This window comes from Erythrolamprus reginae, chromosome 4 (genome assembly GCF_031021105.1).
Source record: "Erythrolamprus reginae isolate rEryReg1 chromosome 4, rEryReg1.hap1, whole genome shotgun sequence".
NCBI classification, from domain to species: domain Eukaryota; kingdom Metazoa; phylum Chordata; class Lepidosauria; order Squamata; family Dipsadidae; genus Erythrolamprus; species Erythrolamprus reginae.
In genome coordinates, this window is record NC_091953.1 from 49,155,665 (window position 1) to 49,166,055 (window position 10,391).

Sequence of the window (10,391 nt, forward strand, 5' to 3'; positions counted from 1 at the left end):
GGCCTGTATAATCAGCTTCCCTCAAGTTCCTTTGCAACTGCAATTGCAGCCTGAGCACCATCTCAACATTTTCCTAAAAATGCAAAGTTGAAGAATGGATAATAGATGTCTAAGATAATTAAGTCAAATACTGCCTCTTCAAGGGAGAGGGTGTGCATTACTGCTTCCTTCTAAACAGATGACCCTAACCCATCTCTCAAAGAACCCAATAACACCACATAGATCCAACTACTCTACCCACATTAGAAACATAGAAGATTGACGACAGAAAAAGACTTCATGGTCCATCTAGTCTGCCCTTATACTATTTTCTGTATTTTATCTTAGGGTGGATATATGTTTATCCCAGGCATGTTTAAATTCAGTTACTGTGGATTTACCAACCACGTCTTCTGGAAGTTTGTTCCAAGCATCTACTACTCTTTCAGTAAAATAATATATTCTCACATTGCTTCTGATGCCAATTAATATGGCTAACATTGCCATATTAATAACTGTGAGTCCACAAATAAATGAACAAATAAATAACAGAATTATATTCTTTTCCTCGAGAGTCACTGATTTGACCCCAGCTGAGATAATAATTAATTAATAAGTAATTCATCAGTAATTAATGCCATGCATCTTGGGCAGTCCTGCCCAGTTTAATTTGGTCTAGATATGAATCTTCCAAATTGCCAAGATAATTCTTCCATTGTCAGCAGACTGTCTCTTCCTAGCAAAAATTTGATCATTCTAAAAATGATCACATACATATATACATACATACAAGAAAAATCTAAAAAAGAAGAATAAAAAGACAAAGATACAAAATAAAAAGAGATAACTAAAGATACTAAAGTATATGAATTCTGCCTTTTTCAACAAATATTAAAAAAACACATATTCATGTTACAAAGATTCCTTCAGTTCCTTATTTATTCCTTTTATTTTTCAATCAATGTCCATAACCATCATTTCATTTTTCTTCTTTTAGCAAAAAGTCCATAAAGATTTCCAGTTTTTCAGAAAAGTTACTGTTTTCTTCTTGACCAATAGGCTTTTTCATTTGTGCCATTTTCAATATCTCCATTCTGGGATATTCAGTATCTCTCCATTGTTTCAAGTGTGCCACTATCTTGACTACCCCCCACCCCCTTTCTTTAAAGATATTCCTGTTAATATTTAATTATATATTTTTTTATTTGAACATCTATGATTGCTGAAAAAATATCACAAGAAATAGACAAAAAATTGCTCCAGTATCAGTGAAACAATTAAACATTAATTAAACACTTAATTGAACTCTTATGTTTCTATTGGATGAGTAAAGTACATTCCTTGATGTTGGTAACTACTGGATTTCACTAAATTATTTCTAAATTTACTCTTCTATTGTTTTTCTTCCCCCCCCCCCTTTTTTTTCTTTTTTTGCCAGCAATAATTCAGAAATAACTGAGAAATCAAAGAAAATGTTGAAGGTCCCATTACTTGTTGATCTATCTCTGTAATATTTCTTAAATATGTAGTGCCTAAACATTTATACAATATAAGATTACTTTAAACTTAGAAGAGAAAAGGCCAGGAAAAAAAATCTATTAATAGTTATTAAACTGAAAAAGTGTCTATTCTTACCTAAATGGAGGACTTTGTTCATGCTACAATTGAGAGGTATTTTGAATTATTGTTAATGTCATTCAGCTAGAAAGTAAAATTAACCTTTCTTTTATTGATTTCTCTTGCATTGTTGGTGGCTAATTGCTGCATTTTTATACCAACTGGAACATCTGTGATTTTGTCAATAGTTCCACATAGAGCACTTTAAAATATTTAAGACAAGATATACAAAGATAGGAATAATTATCACTGTATCCAATTTGATTGAAAATGGATATAACTGATGCAAGTCCAGTGACAGCCTAAAAGTAAAAATTATCTCACAATTGCAAACCTTCTTTTTAAAGACAGCACCAACACAAACAATTTGAATGAATTTTCAAGAATAGATTCAAAAGGTAAGGACCAGCGATAAGAGAAAAGATATAAGTTTAAACGTAGCACCAATGTTAGTTTGAGGTTAGGATTTTGCATTACTCATCTGTTAACTATAAAATGGATTAGAGATACTCAGGGAAGGATAAGAGGGAGGAAGAAGAAGTAGAAAGGAAGGGGAGAAAGGCAGGGGGAAATAGGAAAGAGGGAGAGAGGGTGAAAGAAGGTTCAGGGAAGAGAGGAAAGGAGTAGTATGAAATATAGAAGGGAAACAGACAGGAAATAAAAGTACAAAAAGGTGCAAATTTAGGATATTTGTTTATGGCATCTTGGACATGTGTATAATTATATATGTTTTGATATTATGGTATAGGTATGGATGTTTATGTAAAGGTGGTGCAAAAATAAAAAAAATATTTAAAAAATTACATGCGTTTTGATAATTTGTATGTTTGTTTTTCTAAATCAATGAATAGTGAATGGGAAGCATGAATAAGAATCAAAAGGGAAGGATTTATTTGGCATTTTTCAAACTGAGGTGCCACTGAAAAATAATAATAATAATTTATTAGATTTGTATGCAGCCCCTCTCTGAAGACTCGGGGTGGCTAATTGACCATTTAGCCATTTAGCTAAATTTATTAATTTTATATGGATAGTCAATAAACAAAATTTTGTATTAACTGGAACTGGAATAATTCCAAGAAATACTGCTATGTAGAGAAGATATTTTTCTTAAAACCACTAGACAAGCTAAGAGTATGTAGATTTCATAATCAAAGATAGAAAGATAAATTATGTTTACAAAGAAGTTGACTTCCTTCCTTGTAGATGGAATTCCCCAAGTCTGATGAATCTATGGTATATTACTGTACTGAATCCTTATTGGAATAAAGTCAATGTTGTTCTGATCTGGTAAACAATTAACAGAAATATTTGGCCTCACTGAAAAAAGGAGGTATTTTAACTAGACTTACTTTTTATGTTATATTTTAAAAGGAAAGATATAAAGATGCATTATCTTGAAACAGCACATCTTAAAATATGAATAAAACTGAATTTGCTGCACTCAGTTTGTCTTTCCACATGCTAACATTAGCATACTTTTTTCCATGTGATGCATCTACAATCATCACTTTTGGCATATCTTAGAAATTTGTTTGGTCTAATCCAGCCAAGTGGAAACAGGCTCAAATAGTTATTAAAATACCATTTGAGTTGTATAGATGCCCTGTAACTCAAATGATATGGTTCAAAATGGCCAAATAATTACAATGTTGGGGAGAGAAGAATGACATGTTGATAACATATTTAATAATGATAGCCAAATTCATTCATGCTTGAAAAAAAGCTGGTAAATATATAAAATATATAATAGCTAATCTCACAGCTGTAGTAAGAATTAATATAGTAAGTAGCATGGATGGGCAATCTACTTTATGCATCAGGAAAAAATAACAAAATGTGGCATCTGGAAGAGGAACTTTTAGAATTTGTCCATTTTTCACTGTTGACCTACACAATGTTATGTATAGCTAGTTTGAACTAGATACCTCCATGTACATAAGGGTTACTAATAATTAAAGATGCACATAATTTCAATGTTTATTAAGGTATGAGCAAAAAATAAAACGTTTTATTGAAATGATTAGTTTATTATACATATTTGTTCTTATACAATATAATTAATGGACAGGTAGTATCCCCTTAATATCCACTCCTCAGCAACAGTCCAAACTGAGAGCAGTGCTGAATTCAGAGAATTATAACTAGTATTCACAGCTAGAGACCTTGCGGCATCTTCACAATCATGTGATTTGACCTCAATAGCAATCACCTACTTGTGATGATTGTGGCATGCTGAAGTCAAGTGATCACCATTTGAGACCTTCACTGACACATTCTGACTACCAAAGCCAATGGGGAAAGCAGCAGAAGCTCCGAAATGGCAATCACGTGACATCCCACTTACACATCCTATGGGATTTGCTTACCAACAGCAACTTGAATTGCCAAAACTGCTATCCAAAGTTGTTGTTGTTGTTGTTGTTGTTGTTGTTATTGTTATTGTTATTGTTATTGTTATTGTTATTGTCCATCAGGCGCCTGATGGACCCAGAGGGCTTTCAGACGGCGCTTGGGGTTATTCCAGAGGCACTCGTCCACAGTTCGGCGGAGTCTCTCGTGGAGGCCTGGAACAGGGCTGCAGCGGGGGCTCTTGACCGGATTGCGCCTTTGCGACCTCTCCATGGCGCTAGACCCCGTAGAGCCCCATGGTTCAACGAGGAGCTCCGGGAGTTGAAACGCCAAAAGAGACGTCTAGAGAAGCGATGGAGGAAGAGTAGGTCTGAATCCGATCGAACACTTGTAAGAGCTTTTATTAAGACTTACAAAGTGGCGCTCAAGGCGGCAAGATGCGCGTACCATGCCGCCTTGATTGCATCAGCGGAATCCCGCCCGGCCGCTCTGTTTAGGGTGACCCGCTCCCTTCTCAACCAGGAGGGAGTTGGGGAGCCCTTACAGAGTAGTGCCGAGGATTTTAACACGTTTTTCGCTGATAAAGTCGCTCGGATCCGGGCCGATCTCGACTCCAATTGTGTAACAGAGTCGACTGACAACGAGTCAGTCGAGGTGACTGGGGCACGTACTTGTCCACCTGTCTGGGAAGAGTTTGATCTGGTGACACCTGATGAAGTGGACAAGGCCATCGGAGCTGTGAGTTCCGCCACCTGTTTACTGGATCCGTGTCCCTCCTGGTTGGTTTCGGCCAGCAGGGAGGTGACACGGAGCTGGGCCCAGGAGATTACCAACGCTTCCTTGGGGAGGGGAGTTTTTCCATCACTCTATAAAGAAGCGCTTGTGCGCCCCCTCCTCAAGAAGCCCTCTCTGGACCCAGCCGTACTTAACAACTATCGTCCAGTCTCCAACCTTCCCTTTATGGGGAAGGTTGTCGAGAAGGTGGTGGCACTCCAGCTCCAGCGGTCCTTGGAAGAAGCCGATTATCTAGGTCCCCAGCAGTCGGGTTTCAGGGCCGGTTACAGCACGGAAACCGCTTTGGTCGCGTTGATGGATGATCTCTGGCGGGCCCGGGACAGGGGTTTATCCTCTGTCCTGGTGCTCCTTGACCTCTCAGCGGCTTTCGATACCATCGACCATGGTATCCTTCTGCACCGGCTGGAGGGGTTGGGAGTGGGAGGCACTGTCCTTCAGTGGTTCTCCTCCTACCTCTCTGGCCGGTCGCAGTCGATGTTAGTGGGGGGCCAGAGGTCGACTCCTAGGTTTCTCCCTTGTGGGGTGCCTCAGGGGTCGGTCCTCTCCCTCCTGCTATTCAACATCTACATGAAACCGCTGGGCGAGATCATCCAAGGACATGGGGTGAGGTATCATCAATATGCGGATGATACCCAGCTTTACATCTCCACCCCATGCCCAGTCAACGAAGCGGTGGAAGTGATGTGCCGGTGCCTGGAGGCTGTTGGGGCCTGGATGGGTGTCAACAGACTCAAGCTCAACCCGGATAAGACGGAGTGGCTGTGGGTTCTGCCTCCCAAGGACAATCCCATCTGTCCGTCCATCACCCTGGGGGGGGGAATTATTGACCCCCTCAGAGAGGGTCCGCAACTTGGGCGTCCTCCTCGATCCACAGCTCACATTAGAACAACATCTTTCAGCTGTGGCGAGGGGGGCGTTTGCCCAGGTTCGCCTGGTGCACCAGTTGCGGCCCTATCTGGACCGGGACTCATTGCTCACAGTCACTCATGCCCTCATCACCTCGAGATTCGACTACTGTAATGCTCTCTACATGGGGCTACCTTTGAAAAGTGTTCGGAAACTTCAGATCGTGCAAAATGCAGCTGCGAGAGCAGTCATGGGCCTACCTAGGTATGCCCATGTTTCACCATCACTCCGCAGTCTGCATTGGTTGCCGATCAATTTCCGGTCACAATTCAAAGTGTTGGTTATGACCTTTAAAGCCCTTCATGGCATCGGACCAGAATATCTCCGAGACCGCCTCCTGCCGCACGAATCCCAGCGACCGATTAGGTCCCACAGAGTGGGCCTTCTCCGGGTCCCGTCAACTAAACAATGTCGGTTGGCGGGCCCCAGGGGAAGAGCCTTCTCTGTGGCGGCCCCGGCCCTCTGGAACCAACTCCCCCCGGAGATTAGAACTGCCCCTACTCTTCCTGCCTTCCGTAAACTCCTTAAAACCCACCTTTGCCGCCAGGCATGGGGGAACTGAAACATCTCCCCCGGGCACGTTTAATTTATGCATGGTATGTCTGTGTGTGTGACTGTTAGCATATGGGGTTTTTTAAATATTTAAATATTTTAAATCTGTCTGATTGCTTATGATTTGTTTTTTACATGTTGTGAGCCGCCCCGAGTCTTCGGAGAGGGGTGGCATACAAATCTAAGTAATAAATAAATAAATTGTTATTGTTATTGTTATTGTTATTGTTATTGTTATTGTTATTGTTATTGTTATTGTTATTGTTATTGTTATTGTTATTGTTATTGTTATTGTTATTGTTATTGTTATTGTTATTGTTATTGTTATTGTTATTGTTATTGTTATTGTTATTGTTATTGTTATTGTTATTGTTATTGTTATTGTTATTGTTAATTAGATTTGTATGCCGCCCCTCTACGTAGACTCGGGGCGGCTCACAGCAGTGATAAAACAGTATACAATGACAAATCTAATATTAAATCTAAAATAACAATTTTACATTAAAAACCTAAAAAAAAACCTTATATAAAAACATTACATACATAAAACTACATAGGCAAGGGGAGATGTCTCAGTTCCCCCATGCCTGACGGCAAAGGTGGGTTTTAAAAAGTTTACGAAAGGCAAGGAGGATGGGGGCAGTCCTAATCTATGGGGGGGAGCTGGTTCCAGAGGGTCGGGGCCGCCACAGAGAAGGCTCTTCCCCTGGGTCCCGCCAGCCAACATTGTTTAGTCGACGGGACCCGGAGAAGGCCAACTCTGTGGGACCTAACCGGCTGCTGGGATTCATGCAGCAGAAGGCGGTCTCGCAGATATTCTGGTCCGGTGCCATGAAGGGCTTTATAGGTCATAACCAACACTTGAAATTTAGCTCAGTCATCCTGTTTTATGACACTTAGTAAAACTGAAACCACAATTGATGCGAAAAGGCAATGTTGGCCAGCCAAAGGTCACATACAGATGCAATAAATGTAATATAATATATTTTAATAGTATATCCTGGCCTGAGACCTGACTGAAAAAGATCCAAATAATTCATTTCCTCCAAAACTAGAGTTATAAACAAATCTATCCTGCTATATCCTAAAATTATTTGCATGGACTTCATAATGGCAATGGGATAAAAATGCAATAAAATTAAATCTGCAGCCTATGGATTTTTTTCTGCTTTGGTTAAAAAAAATATTTTCTCCTATCTCATTTCATAATTCTTCCAGTTTAAGTGCCATTCATTTTTTATGGAAGCTTAAAGGCACAAAGATAAAACAAACCCCAAACACAGTAGATACAGACTTCAAGTTGTGTTAACTATTTGGAATTTAGGAAAAGATATATAAAACAGCAGGCATTTTATTAGAGACCACAAGAATGACAAGGGAAAGAAATGGCTAGTGAGGCTTCCTAATAAGGAACTAAATTACCATAGGAAATAATTTAATAAAATAAATGATTCCATTATGCTTGTCTGCTGGTAGGGATAATGATTACTAAGGAAGCTAACATTTCTTCCTTCTGTACAAAAAAGAAGTCCATGGTATTTGACAAGAAATCGTTTTTGAAAGGTCTAACAATATAGCAAACACCTGACTAAGAATGTGCTTTTAGGTCACATATTGCCTGCAAAATCTATCTTAGGATCATTTCGATACATATTCCTTATCACAAACAGAAAAAATAATGCTCTAAAGGTGGTTCCATTTCTCTGTCAGGCAGACTGTTGTCATCTAACTATACCGGCTTGACAGCAGTTTCTAACACTTAAGTGGATCACTTTTACTTTAAGAGAGCTGCTTGTTGCAAACATTGATTTTTGGCCTTCCTTGACATGACTGGAGAATTGGAGTTGCTAAAAACTGATCCAATTAGGGATTCAATTGGGGATTGAGACACACAGCTTTGAGAATATTAGTGAATCAGCAACTTTTTGAACAAATATGGTAGAAGGCCCAGCCCAGCCAGGACATCCAAAAAAATACATGGTCTATGTATTGAAAGCCATTGTGTTAGAAGTACAGTGTTCCCTCGATTTCCGCGGGGGATGCGTTCCGAGACCGCCCGCGAAAGTTGAATTTTCGCGAAGTAGAGATGCGGAAGTAAATACACCATTTTTGGCTATGGACAGTATCACAAGCCATCCCTTAACACTTTAAACCCCTAAATTACCATTTCACATTGCCTTAGCAACCATTTACTCACCATTATTACTGGTACTCACCATTGAATAAAACACTTAGTGATCCTGATATTTATAAACATAATTATTTATTAACAATAATTTTTTTTTTGTTATTTATTTGCAAAAATTATTAGTTTGGTGATGACATTGGGTGGGAAAAACCATGGTATAGGGAAAAAAACCACGAAGTATTTTTTAATTAATATTTTTTGAAAAACTGTGGTATAGGCTATTCGCGAAGTTCGAACCCGTGAAAATCGAGGGAACGCTGTACTTTCTTTAACTTTTTTCAGACAGAGATTCTTTTCTGTAGAATACTCTAAAAGTCCAGTTAAAATGGATTTAGATAAGAAATATTCTTTTTTAATGATATATTTGTATTACTTTATCAAAATATAAAATACAAAAATACAAAGAAAAATTAAAATGAAAAGAAAATAGAAGAGGAAAGGGAAGAGGGAAAAGTGTAGGGGAAAGGGGAAATAGAAAAGCATCAATTTCTGACTTATTTTGGTGGAGTAGAATGAAACAACATTTGGCCTCCACATGATGACTCTTCTGTATTGATGTCATATATTCAAAGTTTTATTTTTATTCTTATCACCACAATAAAACAATTTATTCAAAATTATTCAAAATCCTATTATATTAATTTAACATACGCATTCTTATTTTTTTATCCCTACCTTTTACCCTCTTCCATATTTTAAATCCTCTTTTCTTTCTCTTATTGAGTTTCCTCCTCCAAATTTCTTTCAACTCTTTCACTTATATTTTTAATTCTATTTTTTTTGCTATACTCTCTATCTTTACCTTCTCTTTTTTCCCCTTTGTTGTTATATTTTGTTTTCATCTTTTCTCTCCCTTTCCCCTGCCGCCTTATGATTTTCCCTTTCTGTTCCAAAGTCTTTTTCACTCTTGATATTTCCATCATCCCTTTGTTGTATTTTCTTGGGTTTTTTTTGTTTTTTTTGTTTGCAGTCCCTCTATTTTTTTCCACTCCTTCAGCGTGCTCAATTGTTTCCTCATTTATCTGTTCTGCTCTTATTATTCTTTGTATTATATTCTCCATTTTTAGTTCAATGCAGTTCATATCTTCAAGTATTTATTTTATTCCCATATGCTGTTCATTTATAATGTCTTAAATATCCTTCAGTATCCATTCCATATTTCTGTTTCCACGTTATCATTTTTACAATTCAACCAAAATTCAAAGGAAAAAAATTGGGGGGGGGGTATGTTAATGACCTCTCTTCTTTCATTTGGTTTATTCTGCTTTTTTTTAATCAACAAGAAAAAAGTTCCAAGTGTTGTGCCTTTCTTTTTTTCTTTTTTTCTTTCTTTCTTTCTTTCTTTCTTTCTTTCTTTCTTTCTTTCTTTCTTTCACTCTCTCTCTTTCTCTCTCTTTCTCTTTCTTTCACAGGGAGTTCGTGCTTCACATCAGTGTTATTCCTATTTGTTGTTCTGCACTTTTAATTTCATTAAGTCCAATATGAATTAAAATTCATTTAATAATGAATTTAGTTTTAATAAGGTAAAGGCAACTTTCAGTTCAAATGTCATTATTTTTCTTTAAAATGAAGTTTCTTTCCAAAACCACATCTTTTAAAACTATCAACAAAGCTTCTTTTTTCCCCTCTTAGTTCCCAAACATTTTCTTCAGGTTTTTAATATGCTATATGCTTGTCTTGCTGCTAACATTCAGCTTCAGAAGAGGGTGTGACCGGAATTTTCCCTTGCTCAATAGGAGACTTCTTATATCTATGTCATCTGGAGACCTGGTTCATTTAGAACCAGGTCAGAACCACCCTGTAGGGATGGCGAAAAAGAGGACCATTGGCTGATGAGTGAGGGGGAGTGACAATTGCCCCCCCCAAGGGGGCCAGCTCAGCTTTCTTGGCCAGCAGCAACAGAACGACCTTAAATGTCGACCTAGCTACAATAGTCACTTTTGGAAGAATTTGAATTGAGAGATTGGAGTCATCTGGGAAGGAGAAATAAAGCCATGGGCTG